Below are 20,678 nucleotides of genomic sequence, written 5' to 3' on the forward strand. Positions count from 1 at the left end.
TGTGTGTTTGTTGACGCTGAGAACCCTTCATCTGCCTTTGTGTCCATGAAAAATATGTGTGGGGATGGGGAAAGTGTGAACTACCGGAAGTCCACCAGCAGTTTTGTAAGGTTTTGCAGGCCGTGTGGCTTGACACTTATTATGGTGTGGATGTTGTGCAGTGATCAGATGATACAATCTAGGATGCTACTTCTAATGTGCATGCTGGTTGTGAGTTTCCTCAGGGGGCATCGAACAATGTCGTGTATGCATATATATATATATATTTGCTTTTAATATCTTGAGCGTTTCTTTCCCAGTCCTCCATCATTTTATGCAAAGAGCTTTCCAGGTCAGTTGACCACACTCTATGTTATTGGATGAAAACGGCTGTAAGTTAGCGAGGTGATTATTATTATGAGCGGCGGCTCGTTATGCGTCACCAAAGGCCACAGTGCTGCTGTCATGTTCAGTCAGAAGTCAGACGTTGAGGGGTCAGAGCCCCTCGTCTGAAAGGGACAGTCCTCCCCACAGCACACTGCAGCTGTCACTTGCTGTACTCTGAAATCATATTTGTGTGGCGCAGTGGTTCGCCCGGTCGCCTCGCAGCAAGGAGGTCCTGGGTTCGAGCCCCGGGGTAGTCCAACCTTAGTGGGTCGTCCCGGGTCGTCCTCTGTGTGGAGTTTGCATGTTCTCCCACAGTCCAAAGACATGCAGGTCAGGTGACTCACTGTACTAAATTGTCCCTAGGTAGGTGAGTGAGTGAGTGGGGGGTGGGGGGGCTGTGATGGACAGGCGGCCTGTCCAGGGTGTCTCCCCGCCTGCCGCCCAGTGGCTGCTGGGATCGGCTGCAGCATCCCCGCGACCCTGAGAGCAGGACAGGCGGTCTGGATAATGGACGGATGGACGCTGAGAACTGCTGTCACTCACAAATACGCACGGGAAGGAGGCTAACGTTTCAGTTCAGTACACTGTATTACAGCTAGCATGGCCTTCAGCAGGTTAACTAAGACTTTGTTGCTGCTGGCTAGAAGTTTATTCAAATATGTGATTTTTTTATAAACCCGGAATGAGGTCTTGCTCTCATGGAGGCGGAGGGTAGTTCGTTTTTCACCAACCTACACTGGACAAAAACTCCGCCTACTTCCTCCTGCCAGCCAATCACAAGTTTTACAGACCGCGCGTGGGAGAGGAAAGAGATTAGGGGCAACTTTAACGGGCTTGTGTGTTGGGGGGGCAACTTTAACGGGCTTGTGTGTTGGGGGGGCAACTTTAACGGGCTTGTGTGTTGAGGAGGGGGGGGCTTAATTAAAGTGCAGGAGCAAGGCGTAGGGTCGGACCGATCTAGGTTGGTGAACTAGCGGCAAGAGGCGCGGGAGCGCATTGGCGTTGCCATGGCAGCAGACAGACGAGACGTCGGCGTCTCTGCCGCCTCTGTGTCCTCACGCCTTTCCGTCTGTCTCCGCTTGTGCCACCTTTGTGCCTTTCTGTCTGTTTGTCTGTGAAAGAGATGGACCCCCTGTCCCCGGATGAAGCCGCGGGAGGACGGGAGGAGAGCGGGGAGAGGGGGGGGGGGGACACCCGGGCCAGGTGAAGACGCCCGCCGGGTCCGCATGCGGCCAGGGGAAACACAGAAGTCAGCAGCTGAATCTGAAAACAGGATTTCCACAAAGTTATAGTGTTGTAGACGTTTCGGGAAAGCCAAGTGTGACTTGGTTGATCGACCAAGTGGAATTTAAATGAACAATTAAAAAAAAAAAAAAAAAAACATGCTGGACAGGACACGTGCTAGCTAGTTTGTGTAAACTACTAATAAGACACGTTAGCCACCGGTTATTTTCTTGCCCGGTGCGGGATTCGATACGGAGCGTACTGCACCGCAAGGCGACATCACTAACCGCTCGGCTAAAGGGTCAAACTCGTTAGCTAGGGGCTAACGTGTCTTATTAGTAGTTTACATGTGGTTTCAGTTAGCTAATGCTAGCAAACAAAATGCACGCGCAGTTTGGACAGTGGCTTCAAGTGGGCAGTGTAGTGAGTTTATAGATGGTAAGTTTTATTCTCTCTCAAATTCTCCCTTTTTTCGGGGGGGGGTATTTAAGACGTATTGTTTGATTTATTTTGCCACTAATCTGATTCCACAGACACGTGTACAAAACAGGGTCAGCACAGATCTCGTGCCCAGACTGAATCCCACCAAACCTTCCCTCGCGGGTAAAGGAAGCCAAGCACGTAAGTCCTTCGAGGCCAGTACACAGCCTCTCCCTCACCAAGACTCCTGCCATGCCTCCTCATGGCAGCCCATGGTAACTGGCAGTCTTGCGACTCCAGGCTAAACTGGTAGGGGATCTTGGAGCTGCGGTAGTCCCGAGTGACATGATGACTGGGCCCACCCTGCTATCAGGCAACCACTGCCCTACACTGCTGAGCACACACCCTGAGAGAAAAGCAAGCTATGGTGGCAAGCATCGAGGTGGTGTCCGACAGACTGGACAACTGGCAGCCTCCTGCAGCAGGGGGAGATGCCAGTCATCCATCTTGTAACTATCCCTTGCCACTGGAATGAACCCATGTGCTTTATGTCAAGAACATGATGTTGGGAGTAGCGCAATCCCCCGTGTCACTCTAAACATCTTCAATGTGTAGGTACAAACACCAACTTGTTGGGAGTCTTCCCTCTATACCCTACCTCTTAAAAAGTCTGCTGGCAATGGGGTGCCTGGTGATGCGACCAGGGCTGAAGGTCCTGGGCGCTCCTAGTCAGGCCCCTTCACAGCAGCGACACAGGGTATTGGTCGCTACCAGCTGGGACTGAGCGGCAGCCGCTTTTGGCAGACTGTGTGTCTGAGCAGCCCTCTTCAGGGACCACCTTACTCACCCTGGGCCTAGAAAAGGTGGCCCAAACATTGTCCACTCAAAACGTTCCAGGACAGGCTACCACACCTATCAGGACATTCCGCTCGTGGTTGAAAACACAATAGAAAAGTAAAGCACATTCCCCTACATCTTTCAGCATGGAGCATAAGAATTCTCCTGGACTCTAGCCATGGTACAGATAGGCCCAAGCGTCGAACTGCACTGATCTCAACAGAGCTAAAATCGATATCGCTGCATTGAGTAAGACTAGATTCCTTGGTGAAGGATCTCTTAGAGAAGAGAGAAGTGGCTACACTTTCTTTTAGAAGGGGTAATCAACAGAAGGCAAACATCTTCATGGTGTGGGGCTAGCAATAAAGAACTGCCTCGTGCCCAACCTGATAGAAACACCCATGGCATAAGAGAAAGACTCATTCTCTCCGCATCCCTTTTGCCGAGAAACGGTATGCCTCCCTCTTTAGTACTTATGCACATACACTGCCATCTAAAGATGAAGTAAAAGATTGCTTCGACCAGCAGTTGGACGATTCCCTCATTAAAGTCCCCAAGAAAATAATCGTGAGGTTTGGAAAGTATTGATCTGACGTCATCAGTGGCAGTTCTAGACCAATTTTACTGGGGGGGGGGGCAGGCTGAGGCCAGTTGTGTTGTCAGAGGGGCACGTTTGACCTAAGGCAAAAGAGACAAAGTGTTCAAGCTTTCAAAAATGTTTAGTTCAATATATAAAGTAATAGCGCACAATAAAACAAAACAACAACAACAACACAAAATACCATGATTGGTATTTGTTTCAGTAACACTATTTGTTTCAGGAACAGTATTTTTTTCAGTAACTTACAGTTACCATTTTATGAAATTACAACATTGAAAACAAAATAAAACAAATTCCTGTTAGCTTCAGCTCAAGTTACAGCACATTCTTTGCTGCTACGCTTCTTTATAAGGCTCAATGAACAGTACAAGCTCCACTGTACTAGAGGGTCTCAGCACCCCAGTCCGTATTTTCCTTTCTAATATTTCACATTACAGCAACTACATTCTGTGGTTTTTGTGATTTTTTTTGGCAAACCAATCAATAAATGAGTCAAGATTCAAAGCCTTTGCCCTCCTAGACTCACTACTTAGTACACCCAGATTGCTCAATCTCTCATTGGTTATGGTAGATCTGGGGTTAGTTTTTACCAGCTTCAGCGTAGAAAAACTCCGCTCACAAGATGCAGAACTCACTGGGATCGCGACTGCTATTTTGTAGTCTGAAGAGCTCAAAAAACACCCACGGCTCAACGAACAGTACCAGCTCTACTGTACTAGAAGGTCTCTGCATCCCAGTCTGTATTTTCCTTTCTAAAATTCGGCTGAACTGATGTAGTTCATGTCCCAAGTCATCAGTATTGGAATCATACAATCGAGCAAATTAAAATTTGAAGGAAGACTTTTGTGTGGATTTCAGGGAGAAGTTAAGGCAGGCATTGGGTGATAGTGAAGAGTTGCCTGATGGCTGGGCAACTACTGCAGAAATAGCGAGGGGGACAGCTAGGAAGGTACTTGGTGTGTCATCTCGACAGAGGACAGAAGACAAGGAGGCTTGGTGGTGGAATGAGGAAGCACAGCAAAGTATACAGAAAAGAGGTTGGCAAAGAAGAAGTGGGTAGTCAGAGAGATGAAGACAGTAGACAGGTATATGTGACGTAAGGCAAAGAGAGAGGTGGCGAAGGCAAAGGAAAAGGCATATGGTGAGTTGTATGAGGTTAGACACTAAGGAAGGAGATAAGGACTTGTACCAATTGGCTAGACAGAGGGACCGAGCTGGGAAGGATGTGCAGCAAGTTAGGGTGATGAAGGATAGAGATGGAAATGTGCTGACATGCGAGGAGAGTGTGTTGAGAAGGTGGAAGGAGTACTTTGAGGGGCTGATGAATGAAGAAAATGAGAGAGAGAGAAGGTTGGATGATGTGGGGATAGTGAATCAGGAAGTTCAGCGGATTAGCAAGGAGGAAGTGAGGGCAGCTATGAAGAGGATGAAGAATGGAAAGGCAGTTGGTCCTGATGACATACCCGTGGAGGCATGGAGATGTTTAGGAGAGATGGCAGTGGAGTTTTTAACTAGATTGTTTAACACAATCTTTGAAAGTGAGAGGTTGCCTGAGGAGTGGAGAAGAAGCATACTGGTACCGATTTTCAAGAACAAGGGCGATGTGCAGAACTGTAGCAACTACAGAGGTATAAAGTTGATCAGCCACAGCATGAAGATTTGGGAAAGAGTAATAGAAGCTAGGTTAAGAGGAGGAGGGGTGGTGATCAGCAAGCAGCAGTATGGGTTCATGCCAGGAAAGAGCACCACAGATGTGATGTTTGCTTTGAGAATGTTGATGAAGAAGTATAGAGGAGGCCAGAAGGAGGTACATCGTGTCTTTGTAGATTAAGAGAAAGCATATGACAGGGTGCCGAGAGAGGAGGTGTGGTATTGTATTAGGAAGTCGGGAGTGGCAGAGAAGTATGTAGGAGTGGTGCAGGATATGTATGAAGGAAGTGTGACAATGGTGAGGTGTGCGGTTGGAATGACAGATGGGTTCAAGGTGGAGGTGGGATTACATCAAGGATCGGCTCTGAGCCCTTTCTTTTTTGCAATGGTGATGGACAGGTTGACGGACGAGATCAGACAGGAGTCTCCATGGACTATGATGTTTGCGTATGACATTGTGATCTGTAGCGAGAGTAGGGTGCAGGTTGAGGAGAGCCTGGAGAGGTGGAGGTATGCACTGGAGAGAAGAGGAATGAAAGTCAGTAGGAGCAAGACGGAATACCTATGTGTGAATGAGAGGGAGGACAGTGGAATGGTCAGGATGCAAGGAGTAGAGGTGACAAAGGCATTTGAGTTTAAATACTTGGAGTCAACTGTCCAAAGTAACGGGGAGTGCAGAAGAGAGGTGAAGAAGAGAGTGCAGGCAGGGTGGAGTGGGTGGAGAAGAGTGTCGGGAGTGATTTGTGACAGAAGGCTACCAGCAAGAGTTAAAGGGAGGGTTTACAAGATGGTAGTGAGACCAGCTATGTTGTATGGTTTGGAGACAGTGGCACTGATGAAAAGACAGGAGGAGGAGGAGCTGGAGGTGGCAGAGATGAAGATGAGAAGATTTTCACTGGGAGTGATGAAGAAGGACAGGATTAGGAAGGAGTATATTAGAGGGACCGCTCAGGTTGGACGGTTTGGAGACAAAGCAAGAGAGGCAAGATGGAGATGGTTTGGACATGTGTGGAGGAGAGATGCTGGGTATATTGGGAGAAGGATGCTGAATATGGAGCTGCCAGGGAAGAGGAGAAGAGGAAGGCAGGTGGCTGGTGTGACAGAGGAAGATGCAGAGGACAGGAAGAGATGGAAACGGATGATCCGCTGTGGCGCCCCCTAACGGGAGCAGCTTAAAGTAGTAGTAGTAGCAGCAGTAGTGGTAGTAGTAGTAGTAGTAGTAGTAGCAGCAGTAGTGGTAGTGGTAGTAGTAATAGTAGTAGTAGTAGTAGTAGTAGTAGCAGTAGTGGTAGTGGTAGTAGTAGTAGTAGTGGTAGTAGTAGTAGTAGTAGTGGTAGTAGTAGTAGTAGTAGTAGTAGTAGTAGTAGTGGTAGTAGTAGTAGTGGTAGTAGTAGTAGTAGTAGTAGTAGTAGTAGTAGCAGTAGTGGTAGTGGTAGTAGTAGTAGTAGTGGTAGTAGTAGTAGTGGTAGTGGTAGTAGTAGTAGTAGTGCTAGTAGTAGTAGTAGTAGTAGTAGTAGTAGTGGTAGTAGTAGTGGTAGTGGTAGTAGAAGATACTTCACTTTATGTCTCATGGATAATTTGTAAAGTAACTTCAAGATGGATGGTGGGGTCTGGTGGGGACCGCTGTCGTGGTGGTGAGCAGGGGCAGGCTTCAAAGAACCACCATCACCGTCGTCATAGGCGTACATATTTTCAAGATTTGCTCACGCTCGGTGTATTTAAAAATGATTTCAGAGCTCAGAAAGCGTGAGCATGTCTCTGGTCTTACGGTTTAGTTAGTGATTAGACTCCCCGTTAGTTTAGATGGAAACGCAGCATCACTTTTTCTTGTTTCTTTTTTTAGTAATTCTGGATCTCGTACTTTGGACTAAGTTGAGAATTCATTTCGTGACGGTATTCATTTTAACGTTCCTTAATTCAGATGTCTCACATAGCACCGTTAACCTGAGAGGACAGAAAGGGGCGAGTCGCCCCTGCCTGTCTGTCTGCCTGCCTGTCTGCCTGTCTGTCTGTCTGCCCGCCTGCCCGCCTGCCCGCCTGCCTGTCTGTCTGCATGTCTGCCTGCCTGCCTGCCTGCCTGTCTGTCTGTCTGTCTGTCTGTTTGTTTTTCATTCCATCATTCTGTCTTACTCTCCCAGGATGGTTACGGTGTCCTGTGATAAGACTATGACCGCCTGGGACCTTGAGACAAGCCAGATCCTGGTGAGATCATCTTTTCTCATTCTCATCTCTCCTCCTTTTCACATCCTACTCCCATCTCCCGCCCCCCACACACTTTTTTTTCCTCCATTGTATCTGGCCAACTACTCCACTCTTCCGAGCCATCCCGGTCGCTGCTCCACCCCCTCTGCTGATCCGGGGAGGGCTGCAGACTACCACATGCCTCCTCCCATACATGTGGAGTCGCCAGCCGCCTCTTTTCACCTGACAGTGAGGAGTTTCACCAGGGGGACGTAGCGCGTGGGAGGATCACGCTATTCCCCCCAGTTTCCTCTCCCCCCCGAACAGGTGCCCTGACCGACCAGAGGAGGCGCTACTGCAGCGACCAAGACAAATACCCACATCCGGCTTCCCACCCGCAGACACGGCCAATTGTGTCTGTAGGGACGCCTGACCAAGCCAGAGGTAACACGGGGATTCGAACCGACGGTCCCCGTGTTGTTAGGCAACGAAATAGACCGCTACACCACCCGGACACCATTCATCCCCATTTATGCGTTTATTTGTGTGTGTGTGTGTGTGTGTGTGTGTGTGTGTGTGTGTGTGTGTGTGTGTGTGCGTGCCTTATGATGGTAAGTTGGTTGCATGTGCTGCTGAAATGGTGAACGCCATCTACGTTACCGAGGCAACCAGCGGGACGACTGTTCACGGGATTACAGGTAACCATGGACTCACTGGTCTCATCAGAGGTAGCGACCCCATGGGGACAAACACCTGCCCTGCCAGTCGATGTATAATCCCTCTCTTCTTACTGATCATCTTCTTTTTCTTTTTCCTGACACTTTTTCTAACTGGAGTCCCATAGCTTTTATATTATTGTATTATTATACATCAGATTTTCATTTATTTAGTTGAAATTTGTAATTTTGTAATTTGCGATACTGGGCTATACAAATAAAGCTGACTTGACTTGACGCCAGGAGGGCTTAAACCCCCTAGCTTTTGTGCTGGTTTATTGTTACTGGATTTTTTTCTTCTTCTTCAGAAAGTTTTGCACAAATTCTCGTAGAGACATGAGATTCTCATAGAGACATGATACTCTTGTAGAGACATGAGATTCTCATAGAGACATGAGATTCTCGTAGAGAACATGAGACTCTTGTAGAGACATGAGATTCTCATAGAGACATGATACTCTTGTAGAGACATGAGATTCTTGTAGAGACATGAGATTCCCGTAGAGACATGAGACTCTCATAGAGACACGATACTCTTGTAGAGACATGAGATTCTTGTAGAGACATGAGATTCTCATAGAGACATGCGATTCTCGTAGTGACATGAGACTCTTGTTGAGACATGAGATTCTCATAGAGACATGATACTCTTGTAGAGACATGAGATTCTTGTAGAAACATGATACTCTTGTAGAGACATGAGACTCTCATAGAGACATGATACTCTTGTAGAGACATGAGATTCTTGTAGAGACATGAGATTCCCGTAGAGACATGAGACTCTCATAGAGAAACGATACTCTTGTAGAGACATGAGATTCTTGTAGAGACATGAGATTCTTGTTGAGACATGAGATTCTCATAGAGACATGATGCTCTTGTAGAGACATGAGATTCTTGTAGAGACATGATACTCTTGTAGAGACATGAGACTCTCATAGAGACATGATACTCTTGTAGAGACATGAGATTCTTGTAGAGACATGAGATTCTCATAGAGACATGAGATTCTCGTAGAGACATGAGACTCTTGTAGAGACATGATATTCTCATAGAGACATGATACTCTTGTAGAGACATGAGACTCTCATAGAGACATGATACTCTTGTAGAGACATGAGATTCTTGTAGAAACATGAGATTCTCATAGAGACATGATACTCTTGTAGAGACATGAGATTCTTGTAGAGACATGAGATTCCCGTAGAGACATGAGACTCTCATAGAGACACGATACTCTTGTAGAGACATGAGATTCTTGTAGAGACATGAGACTCTCATAGAGACACGATACTCTTGTAGAGACATGAGATTCTTGTAGAGACATGAGATTATCATAGAGACATGATACTCTTGTAGAGACATGAGATTCTCGTGGAGACATGAGATTTGGCACATTGATTGGAAGTGCAAGCGCTGCCCAAGAAATATGACCCGAATTGGCCTGATGGGGGCGCTCTAATTAAAGGTCAACATTTTGAATTTGACCCTGTGATGGCCTGGCGGCCTGTCCAGGGTGTCTCCCCACCCGCCACCCGATGACTGCGGGAATAGGCTCCAGCATCCAGACCCTGAGAGCAGGATAAGTGGCTAAGACAATGAATGGATGGATGGATGGGCATTTTTAATTTGAACAGTTATAACTCCTACACCGTAAGTCCGATTTACATGGAACTTGGTACAGACATCGACCTATCCCCACTCTACAAGTTTGTCTCAAAAACCACTACGGTCGACTAGATTTTCCACCATTTAGAATGATTTAGGAAAAAAAAAATTTTTCACATTTCCTCCAAAACGTCTGGTTTTGGAGGAACCTCCAAATGGAGGAACCAAAATTTGATAGCAATCAGACCAATTGCTATCAAATTTTCCTTGGATCATTATTAGACCAAGTTTATCCAAAGTTCTGTAAAACCTGTTGATATCTTATTTAGTTTTCAAGATATTGAACAACGAACTTCAAATTGCAACTTCATTGATTGATTGATTAATTGATTGATTAAAAAAGGGAGTGGCTCAGCACATAAATAGACCAAAGTCAACGACCGTTAGACCAATCATCACACAACTTGCAGGATATGTCCACACAAGTACCTGAAACATACCCTGACAGTTTTATCAAATCAACCACTAGGGGGTGCCACAAATGCAAAAAATGGGCGTGGCCTAACACAAATCAGAATATTAACCAGAAATGATTTATCCAATCATTACAAAACTCGCAGGATATGTTTCCTAACAATGTTGAACTGTGTGTAAAAATATTTTGTAATCACTCAATAGGGGGCGCCACCAGTTCCAAACACAAGCATGGGCCTGGCACAAATTTGGCCATAAATCAATGACAGTTTGTCCAAACTTGGTGGATATTTTTAGTTAAGCGGTTGAAGCGTTCAGGTTCTGACGGCCCGTGTTGGCGTGAACACCGGACTCGCTGCTTGCGGCTGTATTTTATCAGTTCCAGTTGCTTTTATTCTCTCAGTTTTACTTATTTTCTCAGCTCCAGTTGCTTTTATTTTTCCAAGTGATACGTTTAGCTTTAGTTTACCGTTGGCTGTTGAAGTTGAACCATTTACCCAATGGTGCGTGTCTTTACCTTCTCAGATCACCACAAGTCGACCATCACATGGTGCAGGTTTGATCCCCAGAGCCACCGCGTAGCCACAGTCTCTGCAGACAGGACCATCAAACCGTGGGACCTGTTGGTCAACAAAACCACCATCACCATCCGTAGGTATGACTGCTGCCCTGGCAATTGTTTAATTCCACTCTGACAATAAATGAGGAGCGAGACAAAAATCTCTTAAAGTATTGTCACACTTTAGTATGTTTGTCAACAGACGCACAAAGCCTTTTTCTCAAGTGCCTTCACAATTACACACAGTGCACCGAACCATACAATCCACACTAGCAATGACTTCAAGCTGGCATTCAGCTGGATGTTTCTTTATCAGGCGGCACGGTGGCGCAGTGGTTAGCGTGGTCGCCTCACAGCAAGGAGGCCCTGGGTTCCAGCCCTGGGGTAGTCCGACCTCGGGGGGCGTCCCGGTTCTTCCTCTGTGTGGAGTTTGCCTGTTGTCTGCGTGGGTTTCCTCCTACAGTCCAAAGACCTGTAGGTCAGGTGAATCGGCCATACTAAATTGTCCGTGTGTGTGCCCTGTGATGGCCTGGCGGCCTGTCCAGGGTGTCTTCCTACCTGCTTCCCAGTGGCTGCTGGGAAAGGCTCCAGCACGACATTCCTGTTCATTTCCAGATGAAGGCCACCTACACTGTGGGAATTATGAAGACGTTGTTGTAGTCCACATCACTGGGCTTACTACAGACCAGTCATGTATTTTGCCATTGCAGAGCAGTTATGAAAACACTACTTTTCATATTTGCGGTGCCTTGACTTCCTGTTTGGGCCACAGACAGGGCACGGCATGCTTCATGTGACTCCGTGGAAATGCCCGTGACTATTAAGCTGCAGTCCTCCTTACTGGCTTTGTGTTTATTTGAGGTTGGTCTGATGAAAGATAAGATGTGGCACAAAAGAGAACCTAAGTTTTTCCAAGACCAAACATTTTTTTTGGCCCTGTGATGGGCCTGGCGGCCTGTCTCGGGTGTCTCCCCCGCCTGCCGCCCAGCGACTGCTGGGATTGGCTCCAGCATCCCCGTGACCCTGAGAGCAGGAGAAGCGGTTTGGATAATGGATGGAAAATGGATGGAGAAGGTTTTTTTGTTCAACATTTGGGGGAAATGAAAAGCTTCTTTCCCACACTAAACCCTCCAGATTTGAGATAGATTACATTGTTTTAAATGATAAAAACAGTATTTTGTGGTGGAGCTCATTACGGATCAGATAGGCCGCCTCCTAGTTCTCACAGACGTGGAGGATCTCCCCGGGTTTCTTTGGCTTTCTTGGTGATACGAAGTGAAATCGAACCGCTGGATGTATCGTGTGTCCTCAAACACGCTACCCGCCATCATCCTCATCACTAAGTGAGTTTGTCCCAGAACCAGACAGTCCGTTGACAGCAGAGATTGGACGAACGGTGGTTCTTTAGACTGGCGTTGATTCGTTCTTCTTCTCTGTCTCCCTCTCAGTAACCATAGCAATGTAGCTGCTGCTTCACTAACGATGGACGTTTCCTGTGCACGGCATCATGGGATAAGACCCTGCAGCTGTGGGACCTGCAGACCGGAAGGTTCCGTTCCCATGGGGGGGGGGATGACGCTCCGTAAAGGGCACGCCGGCAGCATCCGCTCCTGTACCCTCTCTGGCGAGGGTGAGAGACCACCGGTGTTAGACCCTCCATTCCCCGAGGTCATGTTGTTTACACCTTATTTTTTTGTTTTGTTGTTTTTTGGGGGGGGGGTTCCCCCTTTTTCTCTCCAATTGTACTTGGCCAATTACCCCACTCTTCCGATCCGTCCCGGTCGCTGCTCCGGCCCCCCTGCCGATCCGGGGAGGGCTGCAGACGTCCACATGCCTCCTCCCATACATGTGGAGTCGCCAGCCGCTTCTTTTCACCTGACAGTGAGGAGTTTTAGGGGGAATGTAGCACGTGGGAGGATCACGCTATTCCCTCCAGTTCCCCTAAACAGGCGCCCCGACCGACCAGAGGAGGCGCTAGTGCAGCGACCAGGACACACACCCGCATCTGGCTTCCCACCCGTAAACATGGCCAGTTGTGTCTGTAGGGACGCCCAGCTAAGCTGGAGGTAAAACGGGGATTCGAACCGGCGATCCTCGTGTTGGTAGGCAACAGAATAGACTGCTACGTTACCCGGATGCCCCCCCCCTCCCTTTTTTTTCTAAAGAATTCAGTTTGCATTGCTTACTATATAACAACCAGACACAGGCATCAAAATCCTACTACTAAAGGTCCTGCAAATTCTCTTCATCCTCTGCCAGCAGGGCTGGTTGCTGCTGTGCTGCAGGGCAGATCTATGACAGTAACTGGTCATTTCATTTAGCATGATAAAAATAGAGAGCAGTGATTGGTCATATCCTTTAGGACCACATAAAAAGAAAGCAGTGACTGGTCATTTCATTGCCACAGTGGTCATTACGTCGCCTGGCGAAACATCTCCTGTTTTGTTCCCTCAGGGGGAGCTGCTGGTGTCGTGCTCCCATGATAAATCTGTCAGACTGTGAGATATGGCTTCCCTCTGCCCTGCCGTCAGCCTCCAGGTAACTCACGCCACGGTGTTAAGCCACCTTCAGCTCCAACTCTGCTGACAGACAAGTAAGCTTGTGCAGAGCATGAATGTGACCGTTAGATGCCCAACAGAACAACACAAGGCTGTGAACAGGGTTTAAAGAAGAAAAAACTGAAGTATTTTAAGACCTTTCCAGCTAAACCCTGATTTTTTTTAACTTTTAATTGTAAATATTTGACAACTATTGGGGGGCGGCGCGGCGGTGCAGTGCTCAGCGCAGCTACTTCCCAGTAAGAAGGTCCTGGGTTCGAGCCCTGCGGTAGTCCAACCTTGGTGGTCGTCCCCGGTCGTCCTCTGTGTGGAGTTTGCATGTTCTCCCCGTGTCTGCGTGGGTTTCCTCCCACAGTCCAAAGACATGCAGGTCAGGTGACTCGGCCGTAGTAAATTGTCCCTAGGTGTGAATGTGTGTGTGGGCGGGCCCTGTGATGGTCTGGCGGCCTGTCCAGGGTGTCTCCTCGCTTGCTGCCCAATGACTGCTGGGACAGGCTCCAGCATCCCCGCCACCCTGAGAGCAGGGTAATGGATGGATGGATGGATGACAACATCTGTATTGTATTATGTGTTGTAGTCGAACATCTCGTCCCAGCTTCTCAAAAGTCTACCTAGAGGGGTTGGTTGGCTAACAACAGCACGTCATCTTTCTACACACCTCATAGTTTATTGGTTTAACCGCGCTGGGTGCTATGTGTGTTGCCTATGTCACATGGGCCTGGACGCCTTTGATGACCCCATATGACATAAGCAATTCAGAGGGGTTTGATGGTACTTTGGGTTTTCCCCTGAGACAAGAAAAAGCATTGCATTCTCAGTCATTGCATAGCATTTCTCCGTCAGAGCAGCCGTTGTGATGCAGGTTTTCAGACCAATACATGTGAAATAAGGTTTACTACCCCTGTAAGCTTTTCTCATCTTCATGGCTTAGCTTGCATCTTTCTCTCTTTCCTTTGCTCAGGGTCATAATGGCTGGGTACTGCTGCCAGCAGACACCCTTGCCTCACTCCAGTGCACACATTGAAGGGAGCCGATTCCTGTCCTCCTATGGCCACCTGTGCCACCATCCCATCATGGAACTGTGATAGAATGTTCACAAATTTGCTCGGACAGCCAAACTATCTCAGGATTTTCCAAAGTAGCTCTTGATTCATAATGTCAAAAGCTATGGAGATGTTGACAAAAGCCATGAAAAGGCGCTGGTGTTGTTCGCAGCACTTTTCTTGTAGCTGTCTTACTGTGAAAATCCTATCCACAGTACTCCTGTTCTTTCTGAAACCGCACTATGACTCTGGTAGCAAATGTTCTGTAAAGTGCTTCACCATCCTGCATAGCATGACCTTTGCTAGGACCTTGCCCACAACAGCTAGTAGGGATATGCCGCGACTGTTGCCGCAGATGGACTTGTCACCCTGTTTTTGTACAGGGTGACAATATTGGCATCACTCCATTGTTGAGGGATACTCTACTGGTCCCAGACCTGCAGGATGTACTGATAGATCATTCTGGTGCACAAGTATCCTCCTTGTTTTAGGAGTTCTGCTGAGATATCATCACTGCCAGGGACTTATTGTTCTTGAGGGAGGTGATGGCTGCAAGTACTTCTTGAAAAGTTGGTGAGTGGTCAAGGTTTGGCATGGGTGTACGAATTGCCAGCTCTCCCAAGATAGAATGGTCGGTTGGTGAGTGCTGGTTAAGTAAGGCTTCGGAATTTTCAGCCCGCCTTGCCAGGATCCGCTTTTGGTTTTTCAGGGTTGTCAGTCCGACCGCTGATTTTAAGGGTGTGATAGAGCAGTTCCTAGGGCCATATGTAGTCTATATAGAATTGAAGAAGTTGTGCATTTATTTATTTCTATTTCTATTTTTTGCTTTTTGGAGTTTTCCCCCTTTTTCTCCCCAGTTTTACTTGGACAATTACCCTATTTTCTAAGCCGTCCTGGTTGCTGCTCCACCCCCTCTTCCGAGACGGGGAGGGCTGCAGACTTACACATGCCTCCTCCGATACATGTGGAGTCACCAGCCACATATTTTCACCTGACAGTGAGGAGTTTTGCCAGGGGGACGTAGTGCATGGGAGGATCACACTATTCCCACCAGTCCTCCCTCCCCCTGAACAGGCACCCCCTCTGACCAGAGGAGGCGCTAGTGCAGCGACCAGGACACATACCCACGTCTGGCTCCCACCTGCAGACACGGCCAATTGTGTCTGTAGGGACGCCCGACCAAGCCGGAGGTAACACGCGGATTAGAACAGGCGAGCCCTTGTTGGTAGGCAACAGAATAGACCACTATGGTACCTGGACGTCTGTCAGCATATGATTGAATCTCATGAACTTTGTTAGCCCACCATGTATTTTGCAGAGTGCGCAAGGTTGTTTATACCTCCATACATGCTGTTTGCCACTGCTGCCGAAATATGGCGGATGCAAGGCACTTGAGAGTAGCCCTGTATGCCCTATGCATGGTTTCCAACAGGGGTGATGGTGTCAGAGTTCTCGTCGAACTAGTCCTCGTGTTTTCTGGCTCTGTAGCCTACAGAGTCGATTGCAGGTTGATGTAGCAATGAGGTTGGGGAGGTCCATTTCTGATCCATGGAATTGTCAGAACTCAGAATGGCCTCAGACTCTAGTGCCATCGTGCCTACAGGGCGACAGAACTCATTCTGTGCTGGGGCTGACTTCAATTTAGCACATTTCAGATGCTTTTTTTATGGGCTTCTTGAGACACTGTGGGGGGCGCACTTTGATGTGGAGCATGGTCATGATAAGGCCATGATCCATCCAGCATCCTGCACCTCTCGTGGCCCGGGTCAGCAAGAAATCACTCGTGTAAGTTTATTATGATATAATCAATAAGGTGCCAGGGCTTAGATCGTGGGTGCATCCAGGATGTTTTGTATTCGGTCTTCCGCTGAAACAGTGTGTTCGTAATGGTGAGGTCATGCTCGGCAGAGTGTTCGCAGCCTCAGACCATTTGCATTAACCTGACCAACCCTATGCCTACCCAGTACTCCACTCCATATACCATTGTTCTGTCCTACCCTAGCATTAAAGTCTCCCAGAAGAAGGATTTTGTCCTTTTTTGGGGTACGATGGGTAGTCCATCCATGTAGGTCAAGCGGGAAATAAGCAAATCAAGAGAGAACAAGTGGAAACTAAAAGTTTGAATTGAAAATAAAGCTAGCCTGAAATGGCCAAAAGTCCCCAAAAGTGATAAGTGGAGCAGAAAAGGTCAGAGAAAAAAAGAAAGAAAAAAAAACTCGAGGCTGATGCTGCAAAGTGTTTTAAGTTAACCCGTTCGTTCAAAAATACCGATGCCGCTGATGAGTGCAACGATGAGACGTCTTCTCACCGCCTAAGGTAGGACATGCTGTTCTATTCACTGCTTAAGGCGTCTGTGCTATGCTTTTTTAAAATGATGTCAAGGGAAGAGAGTTATTAAGGCTCAGCTGACTAGTCACTCTGGGTCTGCTCCAATAGGGTGCAGGCATGCTGCTTGTCACAGCTTGACAATAGCAGTGAATGAACCGGTTTAAGTCGTGTCGGTAGCACGAAATCCTGACTGTTAAGCCTGGTGTGGGAATTGCATCAGATCAGCTGTGAACACCATGTCGGATGACTGACTATAAATGGAGCGCTGTTAATTGATTTCCAATTTCAGACAAGTTTCCCGATCAACATTAGGCTAGGCTTACATTGAGGAAAACCTGCCCAGTGTGAAAATTGAGTTTGGCTGTTTTGCTTCATGACGACAGCATTGCATGTTGCCATAGACAACATTAATGACATGTGATTATGTAATATTTGTTTTATTCAAGTTATGGATTGTCACATAAGTGCGCTGAGGGTTGGGTTGCCCATTGTCAAATGAGTAAAACCATAGGTGCACCTCTTGGAGTGCAGAATTTCCCTCCAGGCTATTTATTTATTACGTTATTTTATGAAACCCTGTAAATACACCCGTTGTTAGGGGGCCAACTTGATATCTATTGCTTAGCCTATGTGTTGTAAATGGCCTGATATTGCTTTATGCAACTCATAAGTGCATATGTTGGGGAAAGGGGATCAGTCCAGATGAGCTGACCCTGGCGTGGGGCCGTGGTTCTCCCCCATCTTAGTTAGGGTTTTTAAGATAAGGCTGAACGTAGATTCCTTCAAAAATGTGTGTTGAATAAGCAGAATAAACAGAGCTCACTTTGACCACTCATTACTAGCAGGGATGCTAAGATGTGACCATATGCTATTTGGATGTAAAATAACATTTATTCCACACGGTGGCTGGCCAGTAGAGGGCGCTGGGGCGCCGCCCCTTCAAATAGATGAAAATCTATGTAAACATGTTAAATATAATTCAGTTGTATAATGCAAATAATGATGAAATAAAAGTGTTTTCAGTCTGTGAGCGCCTGTCAGCAGCATTAAATACTGGTTCCAAATGGTGTTTGGTTGGTTTCTGTCTGAATACATATACTTCCTGTCTGAATACATATACTTCCTGTCTGAATACATATACTTCCTGTCTGAATACATATACTTCCTGTCTGAATACATATACTTCCTGGGTGAGGGGCGCCGGCCAAACCATACCTTATGTAAACCCTCACACTTGTGGCGAGCAGGTGACCTGAGGCTGCTGTCTGATTGGTTTCTTTATATTTCCCATGGGGCGCACAGAACTGCCACGGCTGATCGTCCATTTCCATCTCTTCCTGTCCTCTGCATCTTCCTCTGTCACACCAGCCACCTGCATGTCCTCCCTCACCACATCCATAAACCTCCTCCTGCTTTGGCCTTCCTCTTCTCCTCTTCCCTGGCAGCTCCATATTCAGCATCCTTCTCCCAGTATACCCAGCATCTCTCCTCCACACATGTCCAAACCATCTCAATCTTGTCTCTCTTCTTTTGTCTCCAAACTGTCCAACCTGGCCTGTCCCTACTCGTTCCTAATCCTGTCCTTCTTCATCACTCCCAGTGAAAATCTTCTCATCTTCACCTCTGCCACCTCCAGCTCCTCCTCCTGTCTTTTCATCAGTGCCACTGTCTCCAAACCATATAACATAGCTGGTCTCACCACCATCTTGTAAACCTTCCCTTTAACTCTTGCTGGTACCCTTCTGTCACACATGACTCCCGACACTCTCCTCCACCCACTCCACCCTGCCTGCACTCTCTTCTTCACCTCTCTCCTGCACTCCCCGTTACTTTGGACAGTTGACCCCAAGTACTTAAACTCATACGCCCTCGTCACCTCTCCTCCTTGCATCCTCACCATTCCACTGTCCTCCCTCCCATTCACACATAGGTATTCTGTCTTGCTCCTACTGACTTTCATTCCTCACTGCAACCAGTGAGGCTCGTTATACTTGATATTATAATCTGATAATACCGAACTCCTCAAAAGACTCATCTAACCGTTTACACTGCTGCTGCTGCTGCTGATGCTGCTGATGTTGTTGATGATGATGGATGATTATGGTGATGATGAAATGATGTTATAATTGGTGCAATGATGTAATAATGATTCCGTAGGGACAATGATTGCAATAATGATGATGATGATGATGATGTTATGATGATGCAATTGGGAGGGTGATCTAGCAGTAATGCACTGGTACAATGATGTTTTGGTGCTGGTGCCGGTGATGTAATGGAGATGAATATTATCTCTGTCTGTCTGTCTGTCTGTCTGTCTGTCTGTCTCTCTTGCGCTCTCTGCAGGATGGTCCTATTAGGTTGTGGAATATTGAATCCTCTGAGGAGATTCCAGCAGAAGCAAAGAGCAGGAAGACTCAATGGGATGGTAGTCCATATCATTAAAGTTGGTATGTTGAACTTTGACCGAGGTCTTTTGGTGGATGGTGAGATCTTTTCTCAGTGAGGTCACTGTCAGTACATAACTGTGTAGGACATCATGTTTGTACTGGGTAGTGTTGATCTGATGGCTCCTCTGACCTTTTTATCATTACTGTCGCCTGTTCTCTCCTGCTGTCTTTTCTTCAGCATAACGACTGGAGTTATCTTTCAACCCAGATAGCAAAACTGCTGTGGCCGGACCCGTCCCACACCGACACCTCATCCGGCCCACATACCACATGGACTGATGGCACGTGGGTGGTCCGCTGCTGTTTGCCAGATCTGGGCCAGAACCAAGCCATAGCAATGCTGCATGCACCACATATTTGCCAAAGGTGGCCCATATTTGTTTTGTGATATTTGGGCCATATTCACCATTTACCACACGGGCCACTTCAGGGTCACATCCAGATCCCGTGTTGCCCAGAGCACCGCATCTTTGCCAGAAAAGGCCCATGTGATTTGGCATATTTGGGCCATATTTGCTATTATACATGTGGGCCACTTCAGGCTCACATCCAGTTTGTCAGGGCCAGAAGAAGGCCGCCAGTGCTGCAGCATTGCCTGAAGTGGCCCACATCCGGATGAAAACACAACTGTTTTTATTTCTATTCCTATTTATTTGGTCTTATTCATCGCTTGTCTTTACCTCCCCTGTGTCCTTTGGGCTTATTCTCATTGTTGCTTTGCCGGGTTTTGTTTCTTCTGAAAAGCACTTTGCAACGTTGTTAAGGGAAGTGCTGTATAAACAAAGCGTGTTGTCGTTGTCTGGCGTTTCGCTGTGAGGCGTGTGGACATTTCTTCAACGCGTCCAGAATGGAAACCTCTCGTCTGGCCACAACGCGTGTCTTCTGCAGACTGACGTCATCGGCCAGACCCCCCCCCCCTCCTCTCAGGGGGGAACGGTGGGCTGGATGCCTGCAGAACAAGTTGGGTGGACCAAGGGGTTGTGGGTAAATTACCAACCAACACCTACGTGATGAACTTAACTCACTCCGTTCATGTGTCAGAAGAGAGCGTTTACATCCGGGGTCCCCCATTACTTTTCATAGCGGGCCACTTTTAGGGCCCCGGGCCACTCAACCTCCAGCAGCACGTTGTTCGTTAGTTTGTTTGTTTGTTATAATTTAAACAGAGATTTTTCATCTATTTGTCGATATATTACTAGTCTTACTTTTACAAAGAAATTAATTAATTAATTACTTTTTTGGTAGGGACATAAAAAAAATTGGCATTTCTTCCAAAAATTCTCGCGGACCATAAATCAACCCGTCACGGGCCGGACGTGGCCCGCGGGCCGCCTGTTGGGGACCCCCCCTGGTTTACCCGTTTTCATTTAATATGCAATCTTTCAACGGCCGCATCAGCGGCGCCGTGGCTTAGTTGGTTAAAGCGCCTGTCTAGTAAACAGGAGATCCTGGGTTCGAATCCCAGCGGTGCCTTTTGTCGCTTCACTCTCCCGTGTTCAACTGATTACGTGCTGATTAGGAACTCCCGCCTCCCTCAATGTGTTTTTAGCTTTACTGACAATTAAAAATAAAAACAATAAACACACCGCATGGCGTATGATTTGATGCAAACCGAAGCTGCGGTTTTATTTCGCCCGTAACCTGCAGTACAACCGTTCGCCCT

The 20,678-nt window shown here is 47.3% G+C and overlaps 1 non-coding gene across 1 annotated transcript; it reads left to right on the top strand.

Annotated features, from left to right (window-relative positions):
* The first annotated feature begins 20,414 nt into the window (after window positions 1–20,414).
* trnat-agu (transfer RNA threonine (anticodon AGU)) lies at window positions 20,415–20,488 on the top strand. Its single transcript has one exon. It is a non-coding gene; the product is annotated as a tRNA-Thr (tRNA).
* Window positions 20,489–20,678: the final 190 nt, after the last annotated feature.

This window comes from Lampris incognitus, chromosome 4 (genome assembly GCF_029633865.1).
Source record: "Lampris incognitus isolate fLamInc1 chromosome 4, fLamInc1.hap2, whole genome shotgun sequence".
In the NCBI taxonomy this organism is placed as follows: domain Eukaryota; kingdom Metazoa; phylum Chordata; class Actinopteri; order Lampriformes; family Lampridae; genus Lampris; species Lampris incognitus.